The 21,889-nt window shown below is 48.1% G+C and overlaps 1 protein-coding gene across 6 annotated transcripts in view; it reads left to right on the top strand.

Moving 5' to 3' along the window:
* LOC142578644 (long-chain-fatty-acid--CoA ligase 1) overlaps window positions 1–21,889 on the top strand; it is a 211,511-nt gene that overhangs the window by 76,276 nt on the left and 113,346 nt on the right. The window contains exon 1 of one of the 6 annotated variants that reach the window (XM_075688113.1): window positions 16,945–17,003. The exons of the other annotated variants lie outside the window; for them this stretch is intronic. The gene's annotated coding sequence lies outside the window, so the exon portion shown is untranslated. Of the gene's footprint in view, window positions 1–16,944; window positions 17,004–21,889 lie in introns of those variants that run through there. 6 annotated transcript variants of the gene reach the window in all.

Consider the following 21,889-nt stretch of genomic DNA (forward strand, 5'->3'; position numbering starts at 1 on the left):
CGGGTTAAAAGCCAGAGGTAGGCCGTTATGTGCACCGTGTGAGCCATAACCTCAAGACGGTGGCTAGCAGATAGGGCATTCCAGTGGTATTTTCGGCTCCCAACAAGTTGGCTCAATTGTGCCCCCGGATCACACGCGATGCGCCGCGGGGCTGCCATACTCAGCTTGCCAAAGCTTTCAGGGACTGTGTTGAAGGGGTGGTCTACGAGATACCCCTATAAGACTGCGGCAAGTTCTACGTTGGACAAGCAGGACGTTGTATTAATGACAGACTAAGGGAGCATGCTAGTAGTATTGGTAAGTGTGACAATGCGCATCTTCCTGCTCACTGTAAAGCCTGTCGTTGTAGGCCGTGCTTTGAGCAAGTATTGATTGATTCTTGTTATAAGTAGGGACCAAACTGCAAGGGAGTTGTTGGAAGCGTTTTATATTAAAAGGAAAGGGTCTGATTGTGTTAGCGATACTTCTATCCTATTGTATTCTGCAGAAATGTGCTTTTTTCAAAGTATGTTATCATGACCATATTGTTCTGTCACACTTTGGCTCTCTGCGCATGCGCGGAATGTTGTCTTTTTTTGTATACGTTTTTGAGGTTGGTCATTAAACAGTTGGTAGTTGGCACTTCGCTGCCTTTCTTCTGTCCCTTTTCACGGAATGTATTTCGCGTCACAATCAAGTATACCTAGGAAATCTAAGCACCAACTTGCCCAAGAAAAAGTCCTTTTGGATTAATTATCGTTTTAGCGCTGTAATTTTTGTAGTAGAGCTTAAGTACCGCTACCTTACTATACCATAGGCGTATCTACCTGGGAGAGGGGGAGGGGCACTTGTCCCTCCCACTCTCAGAAGTGGAGGGGGGGGCAAAGTAGGCCATTTGCCCCCTCCACTTTTGAAAGCCTGAAATACGGCACCTGGAGTCCCGACCAAGATGACTCGAGTATACAGAAAGCCGCTTGAAGCCCTGATAATGGAGGTCTGGCCCCTCCACCAGCTCCACGCGCAGTATAGGTCACATTGATTCTTCAGGCCATTCGTCACCGGTATGTATATAGCACACAGGCTCTACTGAGTTTCGGCTGGTAAATTTCCCCACCACTACACGTCTGCAGTAGTATTTCAAAACTTGAACTAGGCATTGATTCGGGCCACTTGGTCTGTCATACTAGGAACCTCAATAGCGTAACTGAGGTTCCCGCGTAAGGCGTTCTGCAAGGCGTTCTGGCGGTGAAACTACAGGCAGCACGAAACGTTCGCTTCTCGTTGCCGGCGCTCTTCGTCAAGCCATCGTTGTGACAGCGAGCGCTCGTGGTCATCGAATGAGATATGTTTGTATTTGCCTGTGCGAGCGTCACACCATGCTTGTCATAGGCGTATCTGCCGGGGAGGGGTAGGCATGCCCCTCTCCCCACAGTCAGAAGTTATAGCGCAAAGTAGACCCCCCCTTACACACACACACACACACACGCGCGCGCGCACGCGCGCACACGCACGTACACACGCGCACACACACGCACGCGCACACACACACACGCACGCGCGCACGCACACATGCGCGCGCACACGCACGCACGCACGCGCACACGCACGCACGCGCGCACGCACGCACGCGCACACGTTCGCAGATGACGATCGGCCGGCCGCACTAAGCATTTTAGGTTACGCAGGGTGTCCACCAACCGGGAAAACCGGGAATTATCTGGGATTTTGAATAGTCTGGAAATACTCGGGGAATTTGTGCTTCTACAGGGAAAATTAGCTGTAATTTTATTGAAATGGAGCGAAAGTCACGGTAATGCTGGATCGAGTTACATAGAGGAATCGTAACGAATAGTCTTTACGCCGTGTCGTCGGCTGGAGTGTGCAATCAACGACCGAGTTTCCTGCCGCCCGATAATTCGGACGGCTTTGCGGCACCACCACGCGCCCCATATTCACATATTCAATATATAAAAACGTATGAAATTTCAGACGCAGGAACTCTTTGCCGCCTGATTTTCCGGACTTTTCCGGACGTGACCGCAGGTCCGACATGGCATTAATCAAAGCCACGACCGTCGCCATTTTGATTACCTTGCCGCCTCTAACCGGCGCTCTCGCCCGCAGATCCGCTGCCAGCCGTGGCCACAACCGTGGCAGCGATAGGCCTAGCTGCTTCTACGCTCGCTATTAAGCTTCTTGTCGTTTTGTGCCGTGTTTTTCATTGAAAGAATTCGCCGCTGTCAGCAATGGCACCGACTCCACCTTCGTGGTCCTCGCGATTGGCAGCGCGGCGCGTTGCATAATGCCGGTTCCCGCAAGTCAGCTTCGCCTCGGTACAGCAATGTTACGCGGTGAAGCATACGCGAACGTATTGCAGTGACGCATAACAAACGTGGGAAGAGGCAATTGTCACGGGACACAGTATGTATTCCTTAATTATACACGCGTGCACCAGCCATCTACTGTCACAGTACGAGCGCCGATATGTCTAATAAGTGTACTTTTTCGGATGTGCCAGGGGTGATTCGAGCCCTTAAGGGCAGTAAAAGACATGCATTCATTTTTTTTCGAACTGCCTGATTTTTCGGAAGTTCTCGCGGCCCCTAGTGAGTCCGAAAAATCGGACGTTGACTGTACAACTGACCAAGAGGATGCTTCTAATGGTCTGTGGGCGAACACACGGCGGAAGTAGGACGAGAATAGAAAGGACCTACGCATTGAGGAATGAACGGGAAAAGAAGCCGGTAGCGCCGCTTCTTTGAAGGAGCTTGAGCTCAGAAAACAAATTGTTGGTTGACGCCGAGATGCACGTGTCCCTCATCCAAACTAAAATTAGCTCTTTAAAGCAGCGTGTTACCTTTCAACACCACAAAGGCGTTAATTAGACGTTTGCCACGAGACAAACACACTCATCCATCCTATCCTATCCAGACGTCAGTGCAGCATGGACACCGAGTGTTGAAGGGTCCATAAAATGTCACTACTCGCACCACTGCCTGACGCACTGAACAAATGATGATGAGGGGGGGGGGCAACATCAAATGCTACCGAACAACGACGGCGACCTTGGATTTGCAGTTAATTAAACGTTTGCCCCGAGGCAAACCCCCACCCATCCATCAGCGCCTATCCAGACGTCAATGCAGCGTGGACACCGACTGTTGACAGGTCCACAAAAGGCCACTACCCCTACCACTACCTGACAGCCTGAACTAATGATGAAGGGGCCCGGGGGCCAACATCAAATGCTACCGAACAACAACGGCGACCTTCGATTCGAAAGTTTCTATCCTGCCGCATATTCCATACCATCGGGCTTCGGAGGCGGGGTCACTGCGGAGCGTTGCGATAGCATATGAGCGTGGTATCGCAACGGATTCGGCGATTGTGATTTGCTGCTAGAGAGTCTTCAGATTCCCTAGTCGACTCGCCTAGGGAAGACGACGGTATTAAAAGCGGATACTTTCCTTACAGAGGACAGAGGGTCCTGATGTGAACTCTGACGTTTTACTTGCTCCTACATGAAGTGGGCTTCTGTATTTGGAGCCGTGTAACTAAGCCAATAAACCACTTTTTTCTTCATTACTACTACTTGACGTATTCGTAGATGGGCTTGGTGGATTCCTTGCTCTAACGTCACCCTAAGCCGCAACAAGTGAAACGCAACACTGAGGCGTATTGCGCTGGCTCAGAGTAAGTCAGGACAGTTGAGGACTTACTAGCTGTTGAGAGAGAATCTCACTTGTGACAAAGTTCGGGCCTCATACGAATGAGCTTGCTATAAATTCAAATAACATATTAACGGCTGTTTATTCATTTCTGATTCTCTTTTTCTTTAACTTCATACTTACAGTTTGCGCGTGCCATAAAACATTATTAGAGAAACTGCTCGCATAAATTTCGCGAAAACGCGGATACCATCACTGACACCATTGGTATAACTGAGCGAGACGGTTGTTTATGCTGCTGTATACCGAATGCACCGTCTCTTGTTTCCTGTTTGACGCAGAGGTAAACAGTACATCTCTGGAATTGAGAAATGTGTCAGCGTAACACATACAGACCCACACATCTACGTAGCGAATGCGACCATCAGCCGGGTACGGTGACGTACAGATGTTGGCACAGCGTTATGTTGCCGCTTGCCGCTTATTGTGTACGCGCCGTGCGAAGTGAAGTGTAGTTGATTTCAAATCGCTAAAGATAGAACTGAACTGCAAAAGCAGTTTCCTTCGTCCTAACTGCTTACATTTCAGTTCAAGTCCGCCGGTAGCGGGTGCACGAACACGACGGCGCCAGGCTTAACCTTCGCTTAACAGGATCAACTTTGGCTTAAACTTCATGTGCATGGCTTCAGAGGATTGAAGCTTGTGCATTTCAACTTCGTAGGCATGTTCTGACTCACTTTGAGCGCGATTAATTATATATACAAGCGAAGGCGCTGTCGCGTTGTCAGTTCGATGGACGACCGCGCAGGGTTTGGTGGAACGATGGTCGGCACGCTGATTTTTGTCGGCGCCGTCGACAAGAAAGCCCGTCGCAGAGCGAGAACTCGCGCTCGTCGGTTGCGTCATTGTCGGCCTGGTATGATATATGCTTTCAGTGACGCACTGTACTGAGTAGTCGGTCAATCATTGACGTCAGCGTCTTGTCGGTCTCGTATCGACCCAGTGTTGCCGTGCCTTAAACAAGTACGTGAAGTCAGGCACGCGCTGCCACCACCACCAGCAAGTGAGGGGCGAGGCTGCAAGAAGGCTTCGTCAGCAACGTGATGTTTAGTGTAACGCACGGATTTTTCGTTAAATTTGGTTGCCATCAATGAAAAGCGGCAACTACCTGGCTCACGGTGCAGTCCTAACCACTCGGACGAAGCCCTGGCCGCGTTCTGTTTTAAAGTGTAGTTGCAGTCTTACGCTACGCACGTTTTCGGCACCGCACCGACGTCGAGTTACCAGTGGAGTTTCAACGCGGTACATGGCAGCGGTACATGGAAAGCGCTCTCCCGGGAAATATAAAAAAAGTACATGTCACTGTGTGTGTGTGTGTGTGTGCGTGTTTGATAGCTTGCACCCCCCCCCTCCCCCACTAGAAAAATAGTTGGTACGCCACTGTACTATACATTTCTGGCTGCTTGCTGTCAGCAATTATTGTGCCTGAGGAAAGTTAATTTCCCTAAATTTTGTTAGTGCCTTTATTTGTCTCTTTCCCTGACTAGTTCCTGTTCTTTCGTCACTGATGTGTATTAATTCTAATACGTATTTATATAAACCTCTTAATGAAATCTGTAAATTATTTTCGCGCAGTCTGTCCACCCGATGCGTGCACTGTATCTACTGCAGCGTGTAGTATTTAGCGGTTTAATAAATTAATCAGAACCGAAGTTCCCTTCGGTTGTACTGCATGTGGCGGCGTATGGCCGCCACATGCACTGTGTTGGCAAATTATGGCAGCGGCAAATTATGTTGTACTGTGGCGGCTTAGTACAACATAATTTGCCGCCAATAACGTGTTTAAGACGATTAAGCAACAAAAACTTGTTCATTGTATTTTTATTAGAACATTGAGGGCAGTTGTATCAAGTGGCAAATTTGGAAGCAGTGAAATTTTGGTGCACCCTCATTCTTATTTGTAAATTTTGAAAATCGCACGTTATTTAAGGTACAATCATCAAATTTCAGCTCAATCCAGGCAATATCGAAACCGAGCGCGTCCCGTCGCAACGTCAGACGGAAACGCCGATTGACGAAGTGTGTGATGAAGTTTTAATGATGGCATGCCGCGGTAAGTACAGATACTACGCGTCGCCACAGATACTTGCGAGGAAAAACTTGCCGTACGAGTACCTGCCGCGATCGGCCGCGACGTCCAGTCTCAAACTTCGTCGCGCTTTTAGTTACGGGGCGTTTCCGCCGGATGTGACAACTGGGCCCCCTTTACTGCGCTCCCGAGGCCTTCGGTTTCTATATCGCCTGAATTGAGCGTTGAGATTCGATGAAGGGGGGGCGGGGATATACCTCGAATTCACGTTTATTTCAGAAGATTGCACGAAAATTAGCTGCAATCCTCAAGATAAAAAGAAAATGCAGGTGCATTAATATGTAACTGCCTCCAAATTTTCCATATGAACAACTGTCCCCAAGGCTATATAGTAATAATAAAAGAAACTAACACATTCTTCTTAGTCTTCCGTAAATCACGTTATTATATAGCGGAAAAGTGCGTCCGCCTTATCTAAGAAATTTTCTGCAAAAAACGCCACGCTCACTTCGTTCATAGCCTTTTTACAAACAGTTTGTATAGTAAAAAAAAAAAAAACAGTAATGGAAAAAAATGAAAGTACCCTACATGCTGAAGCCTGCTGGATCTGCGACCGCTGGACGTGCTGATCAGGCGAAACCGCTGTCGCGGGCGGAATACTGTTATATGGCCGTTTTGGAGGCCGAACTTTCAGCGCACTGTTGAGTTTGTGTCCGCCGTGCAGCCTAAGCAGAACGTGGTCCTTCCATGATGCTGTGCTCTGAAAAAGCACGGTGGTCAGTTGCCAGGTGCATGAGAACGTCGGAAGCTCCCGGAACGAGCTTGCTGCGCCTAACTTGGGGAGATTGCATTGTTTTCCTCTTGTGCAGCAAAAAGAACAGTGTACAGCGCCGGAAAACAAACACGTTGCCGTGCCGACGGCGGCGAAAACGGGTGCAGCCTGCTCACGTCGCTGTGACTGACCAATAAATGTCGTACTTCGTCCGGGATATATATATATATATATATATATATATATATATATATATATATATATATATATATATATATATATACATACATACATACATATTTATGCTTGGCGCCTGTACTTCCCTTTTCGCGCGGTCTGCATGGTGAAAAGCGACCGTAAACGATGGAGCTCACTTCGCGGTCGTTCGACATCGCATTTTCCATGCAGCGTTTCGAGTCGTCATTCTGCCTCGAGCTGCCATCTGCTCTTCTAGTTCGATCAAATGGCAGGATATATCCAGAAGGAAAGACAGCGGTCCACAATTAGATTCCGGAACCAGGACGAATTTTGCTTCATTCGAGAAGTTCGCTTTTCAAGGACACCGAATGCTACCCGCAGATGTCTAGCGATTTTTTACATTACGAGACGCTCCCTCTACTTTGCCCATTTCCGCATAACTTGTGTGAGGTATTCATCTGTTTTAAACTTTAAAGCTGCGTCTATGCACATGCTGAAAGTGACTTCACAGTGGCCGGCGGGCTGTTATTTTCTGCCTTTTTCGCAAACACCAAGAAGAGCACGTCGCGTGGAAAACCACTGCGGTGGCTGAAAATGAGCGCATAGGTTCTCCGTGATTTGGACGGCATGTTGCATGCAATGTATCGCGTTAATTTGTGGCTTGCAGCTGCTGCAAATGTTATCACTGATTACGAAAGCTATGCCGTTGTGCATACAAATATATTCTTAAGCGTGCATACATGCACGCTGTGAAAGTAAATATATTAGAGCCTGTAGACTATAGTTCTACATTACGTGACTGAATTACAGTACGATTTAAGCAAAAAATTTAATGTTCTTGCATTTGATGTAATGTCGCCTTCCCACAGGTTGCCAGCTGTTCGCTTCGGGCATGTTTGCACCGATGGTGTAGGGTGCCTCGATGTCCTCCTCGCTGGTGTTGGGCTACTAAAAGCACCAGGTCGCGGGCTCGAATCCCGGCCACGGCGGCCGCATTTCGATGGGGGCAAAATTCGAAAACACCCGTGTTCTTAAATTTAGGTGCACGTTGAAGAACCCCAGGTGGTCTGAATTTCCGGAGTCCCCCACTACGGCGTGCCTCATGATCAGATCGTGGTTTTGGCACGTAAAACTCCATAATCTTATTTTAATGACCCCCGCGCCCACCGCTGCGCGTAAAGGCACTCTGCGACGGTGTACGCGGCGGTTTGCACAGATGCGTAACTTAGTGGCCTTTCTTGACATCATGGTGTCGCGTTTGAATGAGGCGTTCGCTACCATGTTTGTTAAAGAGACATGGGACTATATATATTTAAATGCCGATTCTCTCCCGTAGGCCGTAAAGCATATTCAGTAAGTGCGCCCGGTCTAGCTTTAATAAAAGATATAGCTTTTTTCTTTCAGTAAAATTGTTTTCCGACTAGCGGCACCCTTGGTTGCACCCTAACACACACACGCACACGCACACGCACACACGCACACGCACGCACACACGCACACACATCTATATATATATTGGCGTTTCCGATGGAGCGACGTTTATTTGGCCAAGTGCTCGGCATCGAACCAGCAAAGGCACACACCCGATGATGATGATGATCACACGGGACTGAAGATGAAAAAGGACGAGCGTAATAAACGCCCACACAAATCCCCCCACCCACGTGGAAGCGGCCGCAGGTGAAGGCGACGGAAGAACGCCGCGTGAAGGGTTTCATGCGGGAGACGTGAACGACCTCGTTGCTGCGACAACGGCGGTCTGTTGCGGCGACAACAGGAGTCACGCGGTAATGAACGGGTGATGACGGGTGATTGAAGGGTGATGAAGGGTAATTGAAGGGTCTTTGGAGGACATAGGCTGAAGGGGCACGGCGCACACAGGCCCTGGGTCGGCCACGCAAGCCACTGTGGTGCGTTGCGGAAGGAGAATTTTCTCCGATGGTGCGTTCGTGGCGGTTACGTGTGCAAAGCCATTGTGAAATCGAACCAAACCTGGTGCGCAAGCGATGCCTTTATGAAGGCAACGGGAAGAAGGTAAGACCAAGACTTCACCATGGTCAATATCGTTTGATAGAATGGTAACAATTCACTGTCGGCCGGGAGGTAGTTCGGTATGTATACCGCAGCGATAAGGCACAACGGCGTGTGTCTTCTTCGGGCAAGTAGTCGGTGTCGGTAAGATGCACGACCCGTTGCCCACAACAAATGGCCGCTGAAGCAGAAGAAAGAAAATCGCACCGTAAAATAAGTTGATGAGCGCACGGGGACAACGCAGCTAACTGAATATGGTGCAGTATATATCATATATTAATTAGGACACGGGCAGTACAAAGAGCGGAAAGGCGAACAGTGTCCCTTTGGGCTGCATTTAGCGTCGGTCCATCACAAGGCGTCGTCACTTTCCTGAGGCGGGAACATAAATTGGCGTGAATAACGTAAATGGTCGCACCTGTGTCCACCAAAGCATCGAAGCGCACCCATTGGACAAACATCGAAAGCATATTGGACAGGTGCGCTGGAGGAATTTGAGTCTTATTGACATGTGTAGTTCTTCCGCCAAAAACTGCATCGCTTAGTTTTCCGGACGAACGGCGGAGTTGAGTGAGACGGGCCGTAGTGGCGACGTGAGGCGGCGGAACGGCGAAGGGGAGCGGCGTCTGGCTGCTTCGGTCTTCCGTCGAAGCGGGCGGATATGTATAGCGGAGCGGAGGTGAAAAGAAACGCCGGTTTTGGGAAGAAGCTCCACTGGAAAAGTTGCGTTCAGACATTTCGTACCCCTAACGCTCGTCCTTCTGGTGCTTGCGGCAGAAACGTGAAACATAGCCGCTATAGCCGCAATAATAGCACATGGGACGGGACGGACGCCAAGGCGGGTAGTACGGAGTGCTAGGTGCTCCGGGAGTCAGTGCAGTCAGATGGGCCGATGAAGGCTCAGGAAGCATGGACTAGATGTTCTGTAGAGGCGAGGCAGCAACTTGCGCGTACGTTCGGAGAGGACGAGAGACGGAGGGTTGCACGTGCGCGGAGTAGGTCAGGGACGCCAGTTCATCCCCGAATGCGTCACGCGAGGCCGCGCCAGATGGCGGACTGGGGCACACCAACGGCGATGACAAGCCCATTGATTGTAATTCTTCGCGTATAATTGTTCTTATCATGAGACTCAGTTGTGGGTCCGCCGTGGAAGAACATTCGCCAACGTCCGGCTGAAGGCGAACAGACTAAAGTTCGTCCAGGCGCTGAACGTTGTGACGATGTCAGCGATTGTAGCGGGGTTCTTGATGGCAAGGGCATAGAAGGCGACTTCTGAGGCCTTTCATAATGTGGTGTACTCTGACATCGATGAACTCACACGGCGGCAGAATGCAAGAACATCCTCAACATACGATGTGTAAGACTCGCCTGACTGTTGTTGGCGAGTGTCGAGGGTTTCCTTTGCAATGGTATAACGAACCACCGGGCTACCAAATACTTCACAGAGCTGCTGCTTAAAGGCAGCCCAGTTAGTAAAGTTTATTTAATGTTTGAAGAACTATGTCTTCGCCACACCGGTCAAGTAAAAGGAGGCATGGCGGAGCTTCAGGGGGTCGTCCCAACGATTAGCCGAACTTATTCGCTCGTAGTCGTCCAAGCAGTCCTCCACGTCTTCCCCACGAAGAGCAGCTACGAGATGGGGGGTCACACTGGTGGCTGCTTTGTATATAATGGGTGGCTTGCGGCGTCGGAACGCTAGTGGTTGAAGTGGAGGCTGGGTCGGCCTGAGACATGCTAGCGGACAGTGGGCGCAAGCGGCGGCCTGAACGAAGCTCCAGGGGGTAGACTGAGCGGGTAGAGGACTGAGTATCGAAAAGTCACCTCCGCCACGTATGACGTCTCTGTTGGAGCGACGTTTATTTGGCCCGAGTACTCGGCAACGTAAGGTGATAATATACAGATGAAAGAGACGAGCGTAATAAATACCCCCCCATATATATATATATATATATATATATATATATATATATATATATATATATATAGTAAGTCAGTTCGCATTTGTTCGCGGCAATTTCTGCAAATTGTGCTATGTCACCAGCTTGAGTAATTCTTTAAAAAAAAAGTTTGAGTTCACTTTTATTCATGTTGAACCTCAGGCGCGTGCCAGTTTACGTGACAATGTATCACTGACAATGTATACTTTGGCCTAAGTTTCTGAGTATACTTCATTTTTCTCTGAATGAAAAAAAAAAGAATGTGCCAATGTTGTTATTTGTCATTAAAAAGAAAAGGTTGCCGACATTTACTGACAGTTTAGTTGTATATCTGTACTATTTATGCTTTTGTTTAGAAATCTCACTCAAACGTTAAAGAATTCTTTTTAGAGGCCGTCATAGACTGACTCATTGCGCGTATAGTTGTCGTAATTGAATTGAATTTTGGTTTTTTGCGTGCCAAAACCACGATCCGACTGTGAGGCACGCCGTAGTGGCGACTCCGGATTTTATTTTGACCACCCGGAGATCTTTAATGTGCCCCCAATGAACGGGATACGGGCGTTTTTGCATTTCGTTCCCATCGAAATGCGGCCGCCGCTGGCGGGATTCGATCCTGCTATCTCGTGCTTGGCAGCGCAGCACCATAGCCGCTAAGCCATCGCGTCGGGTATATATATATCGTAAGGTCGCTTTATTTTTTCCAATGACCCTACAGAAATCACGCCAACTGCTGCGGACCATCACAGCGCGTTCACTTCGATCGCGTGAATATGACTCTTCCGTATGTCCTAATCTCCTTTCTGCACGACAGATGAATAGGTTTTCTCACTAAAGAAAAGGTCATTCGTGTCGTCAGCTGCAGCCGTTGACCCTAGCATGTAACTCTAGAGAAGATGTGAATGTCGACGACGCAGCTGTGGTCGTGTGGCCTTGAGATCTGAACTAAGTTAATGCTTAAAAAAAAATCTAGAAGACAGAAAAAAAACAACATAATGCTGAATACAAAAAAATAAAAAAGCAGCTGGAGGATTTTCAGAAAGCAAACGTTCACGATCATGGCGCGAGCTCGTGGTGCGTGTTAAAAATTACAAATGACGTTCTGAGTGTTCCTGCTTCGTTAAAACCAGTAGCGAAGAAGGCATCACGGGCGTCAGCCACTCAGCGCCGCCTGCAGTATTTAGTAAGTCTTTTTCCTGGTATACTCGGAACTAGCAAGGGCGTTGACATTGTTCTCTGCGTCACTTTTAGAGCGAATTAAACTTCTTTGCCCACGTGCGGTGTGCTTTCTCGGAATTTTCTTCCGGAGTCATTTTTTTTAAAAAGGAAATGAAAGGCACAGTTTGTCTTCTTACATAGCGCATTTCGCAGGCTGTGGACCTTGCTTTCTTCCCCCCTTCCCTCTAATCATGTGAAACCTAGTTCCTTAGTTCTTTTATTTTTTCGCGGCAAGTCCAGAATATTGCTTCTGCGGTCCAAATATGGCAGTATGAATTTTTATTGAAGGTAGGTATAAAACGCCTAGCAGACATTATTGTTTGATTTATAAGCAGTCCTTTCCTGTGCTTCCAGTACTGGCCATCCATTGCCCGCGCTTTGCCTGGAACGTCTGCCCCACGCCGCCCTCTCACCAGCACTTGTTCGCTATAGGGGCAGAGGGTGGGGGGGCGGGGAGGGGCCGTGTTTATGTATACGAGGGCCAACCCTGGATCCCCATTTTTACTGCCTGTACACTTGGTTCTCATTAGTGCTGTTCGCGGCTCTTCGTTCGAACTTGCAGAGTGAACGGTGACCCGCGAGTGAAGTGCGTTTAGCCGCGGTAGCTTCTTTTGCTGTTTCTCTTCCACAAATGCTGGCACGTTTTGCAACGTTTCAGTCGCCAAGCTAGCTTCTGTATAGCGCCGACGCCGCACAGCCGCTCGAGTTCAGTTTATTTTCAGTCGGTCTGTTGTGGTTCTGTTGCTGTGTTTTCTTCTTCGTCTTCATCCGCATATTTCAAGGTTTGGTAAACTCGGGAGCAATGTATCTGCATTGAATCAGGTCGTTGTTGACATAGCTGAACGATGACAGATCTCTTGTTCCCATGTTTTTAGACTCTTGTTCCGCTATTTTAGAAACTATCTGCGAACCTGTGAAGAGCACCGCGGCGGTGAGCGGAAATTCCGACTTGACTGTCTTCTGGCTCCTTCAGAGACGAATTTCGATGCTGTTGTCTGCCATACAGAACGCTGATTATTATGGGATAAAAGAATTCCGCTCGCAGATCGCTGTTTAGTTATGTTACTGGAACCTCTGATAGCGCCGCTTCAGAGAAGAGGAAGGTTGCAGCGCGGGGACGGTACCCGCCGTGGTTACTTAGTGGTTATGGTGTTGGGCTACTGAGCACGAGGTCGCGGAATCGAATCCCGGCCACGGCGGCCGCATATCAATGGGGGCGAAAACACCCGTGTATTTAGATATAGGTGCATGTTAAAGAACCCCAGGTGGTCCAAATTTCCGGAGCCCCGGGCCCCACTACGGCGTGTCTCATAATCTGGTCGTGGTTTTGGCAAGTAAAACCCCATAATTTAGTTTTTCAGCGCGGGTTGGCAAACAAACACAAACGCTTCGCAATATTGGCCTAAATTTATCTGTGCCTGTGATCCTATCTCTTTGAGCCTGCATTACTGGGTTCAGTCACGGAAATGTTCGCTTGGCAATCCAAAATTACCTAATTGAAACCAACCGATTACCATGTTAGGCTGATCGTGCCCCCTCCCTACCATAGCTTTCTTCTATTTATTTATTTATTTCTGTTTATCTATTAGGTTTTTTCATGCGTGGTTTTCTTCTGATTTACTTTTTTTCCACACATAAAAACATTTACTTTTTAAGCTGCAACGTTCATCTTGTTAACTCTCTTGTTTTTTATACACCTAATTTAACCACCGGTTTCATGGCCAATCCCCCACTGTGGGTATGCGCCACAGCCACTCAGGAGAACAACAACAAACGAGGTGAGCGGCTTGGTTGCATTTTCTTCTGGCGTTTAATTCAGTGCGTAAGTAACTTGGAGCTGGGTCATAGCGTGCCCGTTTACGTTCCTTTGGCTATCCTCGGCGGACACGAGGGCTCTTTGGTAATGCTTTGCCCCCGAGCTCGTCAGGGTTCGTTTTTTTTTTTTTTTTCCCAAATCGCCATAGCCCGGTCTGCGGCTCTTTCTCGCCGTTTCACACCCGATTTGGTGACACTGTAAACGCATGGCAGATTTCCAACACGGTTAGGTGCCACTGTGTGGTTCGCTCTACAGAAATTAATCTGAGATTGTGCCCGTCATGCGGATCCATCGCTTCTTTCACTGCAGCCAGCGGCCCAAGAAGGCGTTTTAACACAGTGTATTCGGGTAATCCCTCATTCTGTGTGTGTGTGTGTGCGTGCGTGCATGCGTATATATATATATATATATATATATATATATATATATATATATATATATATATATATATATATATATAATATGTAATATGGCGTCTAACGCCTAAAATAATTGGGCGAAAGTGCTGCAAGCGCACAATACGTGCGCGACAATGAGTCTCAAATAACCAATAACAAAAATATTTCATTAACAAAATAAAATTTTATCTAGTTTTCAATAATCACCTTAGGGCGTATATAGTTGTAGAATTGCATAAGCAGGTCGGTGTGCAAAGCATGTCCATTTAGAGAGAATCCTGAGCCTAGCACTGATTTCGAGCTGTACTACGTCATCATAATGGGCGCCCATATATTGCATTTCCGATCACTTTCCCCCAAATTACCTCCCTTGAGCACTGTCGGGCAAAAATACACGAAACCGGGATCAAATGCCGGCCGCGGTGGCCGCATTAAGGTGGGGGCGAAATGGAAAAACGCCCGTGTACCGTGGAAATTGGTTGCACGGTAAAGAACCCCAGGTGGTCGAAATTAATCCGGGGTCTTCTCCCCCCCCCCCCCCCCCCCCCCACTATATACGACGTGCCTCATAATCAGATCGTGGTTTTGGCATGTAAACACAAGGTAAAAAAAAGTGCACGGAATGCGTTTGAGTTTCTGCACAATTAGCGGACGCATATATCGAAGCTGATGCTTCAGTCGCGGTACCCCTTAGTGTACATGCCCTCAGCCTCAATTCACTGATCGGCCTCTGTTCTGGCATTGTAACGTGTACCTCAAACTCATCTTTAAGCATTGAATTTTGGCACTTTAGTTTATGTAACCCATCACATCATTTGTCGCGCGCGCCAAATAATGCATTTCGAGTAATTCAACTGAGGTGGCGGAATTGCGCAATCTGCCTTAGGCAATTAAAAAAAATAATGCCAGGACCAACGAAGAGAGGACATTCGACATACTGACGGGAATGCTGGCGTTCATTTCCTTTAAGCTGCTTCACATGATTTGTAGTTCTGGGAGATATATGTAGCTATCGTTTACACTTAGAAGCAAGTTTTCTTCTTTGCGTTGACGTGAACACTGCGCTTATTGATGCGATTATTGTAAACATATTCGAGTCGGCATTCGGGTTTGTTTTATGTACGACAGTAACAAGTGCAGTTGACATGTATATGATGTCATGAAAGCAGTGCGCTAAAAGCAATACATTCATTTTTAAAGGGACACTAAAGGCAAATATTAATTCACGCTATAGTGATAGGTTAGTGCTCGAAAATCTCTAAGGCGTCAGTATTATCGAGAACAGGTCCTTAATACTCGAGAAATTGAGCTAAATGCAGGACATGATTAGAGACTCCCCTGGGACATTCAAGTACTTGCCCGATGACGAAAGCGCTTCTCAGTTAAATTTTGTCACTAGTACTGAACCACTCGTTGAAAAAAACGTCCTTGTATTGTATTAGAAGACGAAAGTAAATGCTAAAATAAATAAATAAAAAGAACTCATTGAAATTACTCTGGGCAACGATGTGGGCGGTCGAAAGGTTTCGTTTTCGCTCGACTCCGCGCCGCCCACGCTTTCGCGTTTCAGTAGTTTTGTTATCGCGTAATGCAGCGCTGGTTTTGCTGGCTCGCGAAACTCGCACAAACTGCTAGTAGTAGAGAATTCAACTTCCATGTGATGTCGCGGGACGCCCGAACGGTCTACGCCACTTGAGCAGAACAGCAGCCGCAGTGGCGAATCCAGCGCTCTGTCTTGACTCGGTACTGCCGTCTGTCGGGCGCTTTCTTACTCGCCGACGACAGCGAAGGGTGGTGATGGCGTATGCAACGTCACCACTCTCTCGGTTCGGTGGCGGGAGATTTGAATTTTGAAAAAAGGCATTGGGACCCTTCAGATGCAGTTTTCTCGTAAACGAAGTCTTTTTCTTGGCACGAAACAAGCCTTGCGAGGTTTCTGGAATGGTATTTGAACAATCCACGTCGACCTAGTATTTGCCTTTAGTGTCCCTTTAACATAAAGAGCAGTAAGGTAACGCACCACACTTATTTCCCTGCTGGCATCGGTAAATGTTGCGCCGTGTGGAGCGATTGACAATACGTTGCCGGAAACGGGCAATGTGCTGCTGCAGAACATTGCACGGACCACGGCTTCCATGCAAATGCTTTCGGATGCAATTCACGCTGTTGCAAAATCGCTAAAGAATAAAGCAACCTATGATAGCTGCGGAAGTATCTTACGATGTAGTTATCCCACAGATTTACATTTCTTTATGGTTATCGAAATACGGGCGGAATAATTGCTGAAACGACGTGTAGGTCCGGACTTGTTTGCCGGCAAAATTATAAAAGGAACTGATCTGGGCTGCTTTACTGGCTCCAGGGGCACAGCCAGGATGTTTTTTTTTTTATGTGGCGTGGAGGTGGGGAGGGGCACTTGACCAGAGGAGGGGGTAGCCGAGATAAGCTCGCTCACCGCACTCGCGAACTTATTGACCTTTTCTGATGCTGTGGCTGCGGAATTCACCGTGCGATTCCCACGTTTCCCCCCATGCCCAGTCGTCCTTGCGTATCTTCGAGCCTGCCTTTTGCGATTGTCTTGGATACTGGCGGTGCCTGATGCGAATACACCGGATAGATCGGAAGCACTGGGTCTCGTATGAAAAAGGAGTCGCTGGGCACATGCCCCGTCTGTTGAAATGGTGATCCGCATCGCGGAATGCGCCCTGCGCGAAGGGAAGCAGTGATTGCGAGGCGACGCTGCGATTGTGGCTATCTCATTTCGTCTGGGCGCGACTGGCGTACACAAACACACACATATATAAACACTAGCTCGCATACTGGCGCCACTTCTAGAACCGCCTCGGCACATTGCCCAAGATGCGACTGCGCGCAGGAAAGCCAGCCCGAGTCTGAATGTAAGTCACCCGGATGGGGCGAGCTTCGAGGTACACTCGTATCAGCTATAGTCCACCTAAACTGCTAGCTTATGCTTTTGAAAAAAAAAAAAAGCAATTGCACCGCTTTTACCGAGAGCAGCAACAGATGCATTTTGCGACCGAAAAAAGAAAAAGAAAGGCCGCGTGAGAAGCTGGTATCGACGCCACCTTCGAACTTGCAGCCGATCGTGGACTCGCTAGTAACAAATGTGGCGTTAGAAATTCTGCCAAACGCTTTGCCGGAGATATAGTGTAGTTACCTGTTTGTTACTGAGGAAGAATTACGCTGCATTATACAGCCGAGACCGATTTTTTTTTTCTCGAAAGTTTTGCAGCGCTCGCAAGACAGCTAAAAATGTGACGTCGCAGCTTACGCAATCGGCGGCGCGGTTTGGGCGCGCGAGAAGTTCTAAACGGAACACATCGTAATACGGTCGCTATAGCTTTTTTTTTCTTTTGTGTGCGTGTGTGTGTGAGCGAATGCGAGCGCTAGCCGCCGCGGTGCCTGGGCAGCGAAATATACGCGCCTGATGGGGTGACGCATTGACAAAAGGCGGGATCTATAGCGAATCCCCAACTCAGTTTGTGCTGATAGGTTACTCTTTATGATGTATCTCTGCTTGTTTGTTTCTTTCGGCAAGGTATTGCTTCTTAGTGCAGAGAATGAAAACCGAACTTCTTTTTCAAATCTCCCGGCCAAACCCTGACGCCCATGACGTCATAATGACGTTGTGAGTTCGTTATTTTCATACATGCAATGTGTCGTTTTTGTTCCAAGAACTTCTCAGCGGTTGGCAGGACGGCTTTCTTTTGTACGCTGTGAATACTTATCGTGCGTTGGGCGAACCTACCGCAAGACATCTCTCAGGGAGCACCGCACTTAGTGCGCTCGCGCCCACGCGATAGCAGAAGTAACCTTTTCATGTAACCTTTTCTTTCTTTTTTCTTGCCGACTTCCGTTTTTAAGGGAAACCGCAAAGCTGTCGGATAACCGAGCGCCTGAATCATTGTATATGCGCGAGAAAGCCTTAGCATGCCGGTACCAAAAACTTGTTCCTCCTCAGTTGTATATGCTATAGCAGTTGTCCTCTAGAGGACACCTGCTATGGCATGGCTGTTGTAGCGAGCCAGCACTTAATCGACCCACGTACTTGGAGCCCCAGAAAAGGCCTCTTGCTCCGTGGTTTCTGTTCATGTGCAGTGTGGTTTGCACACTCTTAAAGGGAACGCCTGATTAGTTTTGAGCCATCGATTATCTACAGCTGATGTATGCGATGGAGGCCTGTAAATATAATTCATGCATGTACACGCGTGAGCAAACGCATACACGGACCACAGGCTCGCCGAAAAGCTGAATTTATTCGTAGCCAAGACGTACAAACTGAAATTAACGAGTGCACTGGAATGTTCGCCATGCCAAGTTTGGACTACAGTGCTCAGTTTCAAGTTGCATGCATATATGCCTCGTAGAGAATGTCTTATCGCGAAGTCCCTGGTTCGTGTACGTTTGCTCTGAAGTGTACATACGTCCGGGGGCGTAAAGCGCAGCCTTCATGGAGCAAATTTTCTCGACGAAATTGGTGCATTAAAGAATCTAGCCAGACGCGTCGTCTTCGCTGCAGCGTACCTCATGTGTCGATCTAGCAACAAACGTCATCGAGACGCGATGGGGCAGGCGTAAGGTGAGATTGCCACTGGCTTGGAAATTAACACGAAGAAGGAGTCTATACGTGTTTTGCTAGAAAAAAAATAGCAGCGTTGTGAAAGGTTACAAACGTTATTCTTGCGGATGAATCAAACGGCCGGAAACTTCCTGCAACGTCTGCGACGGCGTAAAGAACGCCACACAGCGGGAACGAAGCCATGGTCAGGAGTGGCGCCTCCCGATTGGCTCGCGTTTACTTCCAAGCGTTCGCCGCGCGGAAATATCTGGCTCACGGCAGGATTTTTGACGCCGCGCGTCAAGCCGCTGCCGCCGTATGAAGTTCACCGCTTTGACATCGGTGGTTCGCCTCGTGAGGCCCGGCCTTCATCATGTAGGTCACTTTCTGGCGACGTAGTCGAAGAAAAATGTTGCCGTTTCAATACATTCGTTACCTGGTAGGTGTTTCTTTTAAGACGGGAACGTTCTGTACGATTCGCACCGGACGCCGTACCACACACTGCTAAAAATGCGCGAGCGATGCAAACGAAACGCCACGGTAGCTCGGTGGCTATGGCGTTGCGCTACTGAGCTCGAGATCGCCAGTCCAATCCAGGCCGCGGCGTTCCGCATCCCGATGGGGGCGGAACAAAAAAAAAAAAAAAAAAAAAAAGAAAAGCAGCGTTCTGGTATCGTGCATTGGGTGCACGTTAAGCACCTCAGGCGGTCAAAATTCGTAGCCCTCCCACTACGGCGTGCCACTTAGTCAGATCATGGCCATGATACTTAAACACTCAAATATATATATATATATATATATATATATATATATATATATATATATATATATATATATATATATATATATATATATATATATATATCGATGGGGGGGGGGGCAAACGGCTCTATAGGGAGGTGATAGGCGTTCTTCGAAGTTCTGCATGTATACGAGGACTGAATTTGCACCGCGCATGGCTTATATAGTGTTTTACATGCCGTTGCGAGTGAGCCAGCTCTCAGTTTCGAATGCTCGTGCTTTTCACATGTGTAAAGCAGTTCCCTTTTTAACCCGCTACGAGGATCGGTTAATGACACATGCTCCTCGGAATTCTCGTTTGCTCCGAAGTGGGAGTGAAGGCTATGTTTGCCCGGCGTTATCGTCGTGTACTTTCCTCATCGGTGTATGCCTTGTATTCTCGGAAGTTGTGATCTCTTTTCAAGCTCGATCTTACGGCGATGCCTCGTCACGTTGGGCGCGTTCACCAAACGGAGATGATGTGCCGAGCTTCGGCTTCTGCGTTTGACATTACTTCGTTCGCGATTCGTGATTGTTTAGCGTACCGGTGCGCATTCCTACTTATTTGCTGGGGCTAAATTGCGTGCGTGCGTCGGAAGGGGCGTTTTTGCGTCTTGCAGAGTGCCCATATATATATATATATATATATATATATATATATATATATATATATATATATATATATATATATATATATATATATATATATATATATATATATATATATATATATTCGTGCTCAACAGCGTTCTGCTGTTAATCACGGGGTCGCGGTTACGATTCTTGGACGCGGCGACCGCATTTCGGTGGAAGCGGAATGCAGAATTTCTGCCCCTTTAGGTGCACATTTAAATAATTGCCCCGATGGTTGAAGTTAATTCGGGGCACCCCCTTTTACACCGTACCTGATAGCGGTTGCTTTAGGACGTTAAAAGTCAGATTTTGTTTTTACAGTAAAGCCGTATATGGCTAGCCCGTACGCCGAAAACTCCTCCGGCGCAACCCCATGCACATGCGCGAAATAAAGAGAAAGGTGCGCGATTAGCCAACAGCACCTAGATAGCACAAGGCCTGTTTACTCCGATCCATGACGTCACGCTACCTGACCCAAAATTTCCATTGACAAGGCTGGCGTGATTAAAGCGGTGACGTCAAAATCACTGTTGCCTACTCGGGAGCAACCCCATTAGATTATATGGCAGTTCGTCCAGTTAGCATGACGTCATGCATCGGAGTGAAAGGGCAGTGTTGGATTAACTGCGCCAGTAGTGATGTCGTTGCTCTCCGTCGCAGCCGAGCGCGCGCGCAACAGTTTCTCTCCGGCTCCGAAATGGGTAGGCCACGCGTCACGTACTCCTGAGGAGCAGGCAGCTTTCGATCAGCAACGCCGCGAGTAGAACCGGGAACGAGTTCGCCTACACCTTGCCGATGCTGCAGCCCAGGCACAAGAGCAGCCTCGTGCGGCCGAGCGCAAGCAGCAACTGCGTACCGAGGATCCGGCAGCCTACCAAGCCGTCGTTTAATGAACCGTCGGGGTTAACCCACTGATAAAGACCGGGGCCGCACGTTTCAGCTTCGCTGGTTAACCATCTGTACGGAGTGCTTGGGCGGTGATTTATTTATTTTTTACTTTGTTAGGCCAAAGAATACCAACGTACTATCGTTCTCACATGTTTTGCCTATTAAACCTCGGAGGCAGTTTCCGACACAGGCTTGTACAGTGCGCGGCCTTTCACGTGGAATTTCTTCTGTTAACAGTATCTATAGAGCAGTAGCAGCATCTCTAGAGCGTACGTACTAAAATTTTGTGAACACTATTAGCATTCATTTAAGCAGTTCATTCGTGTAATTAGTCGTGGTAATTACATGCCGGCCATGTAAACAAAAGCTCAATTCGATTCAACCAAATTTCTCAACGCCTTCTACACTTATTAACGGTGCAGTGCACGTACGCCTTCGATTCCCCGAGGTACAGCGGTGCACCCTGCACCCCAGTGCTCGATTGCACGGGGTGCAAGGCAAGGTGCCGCCGCAGTGCAGTGCACCCTTGAACCTTGCAGTGAGTGGGTTAGCCCGACGCACCACAAGTGGAACCTCCTGCACCATTTCATTTGTGGTGCTGTGCACCTTTTCTGAATCGAACAAACCTAAAACTACATACTTTATGCTGAGTAGCTAACCTGTCAGACCATCGGCAGTGCGCAGAGAACATGAACTACATTTTAATGTTGTAGTCTTTTGTGCTTGTAGTTTTGGCCTAATGGCGTTGCCAGAGACTCCAGGACATAACTACACACAATATTGCGCTGCTGTATGGATGGCGGTACGCAAAACGAATGGGGAGTATTTTTTTTTTTCAGCTGCGCGAAATTTTCAAAAATTGCTTGTGGCAGATAGCACAGTATCAAGGGCGACAACTAGTCA

This window comes from Dermacentor variabilis, chromosome 1, assembly GCF_050947875.1.
Source record: "Dermacentor variabilis isolate Ectoservices chromosome 1, ASM5094787v1, whole genome shotgun sequence".
Lineage (NCBI taxonomy): Eukaryota > Metazoa > Arthropoda > Arachnida > Ixodida > Ixodidae > Dermacentor > Dermacentor variabilis.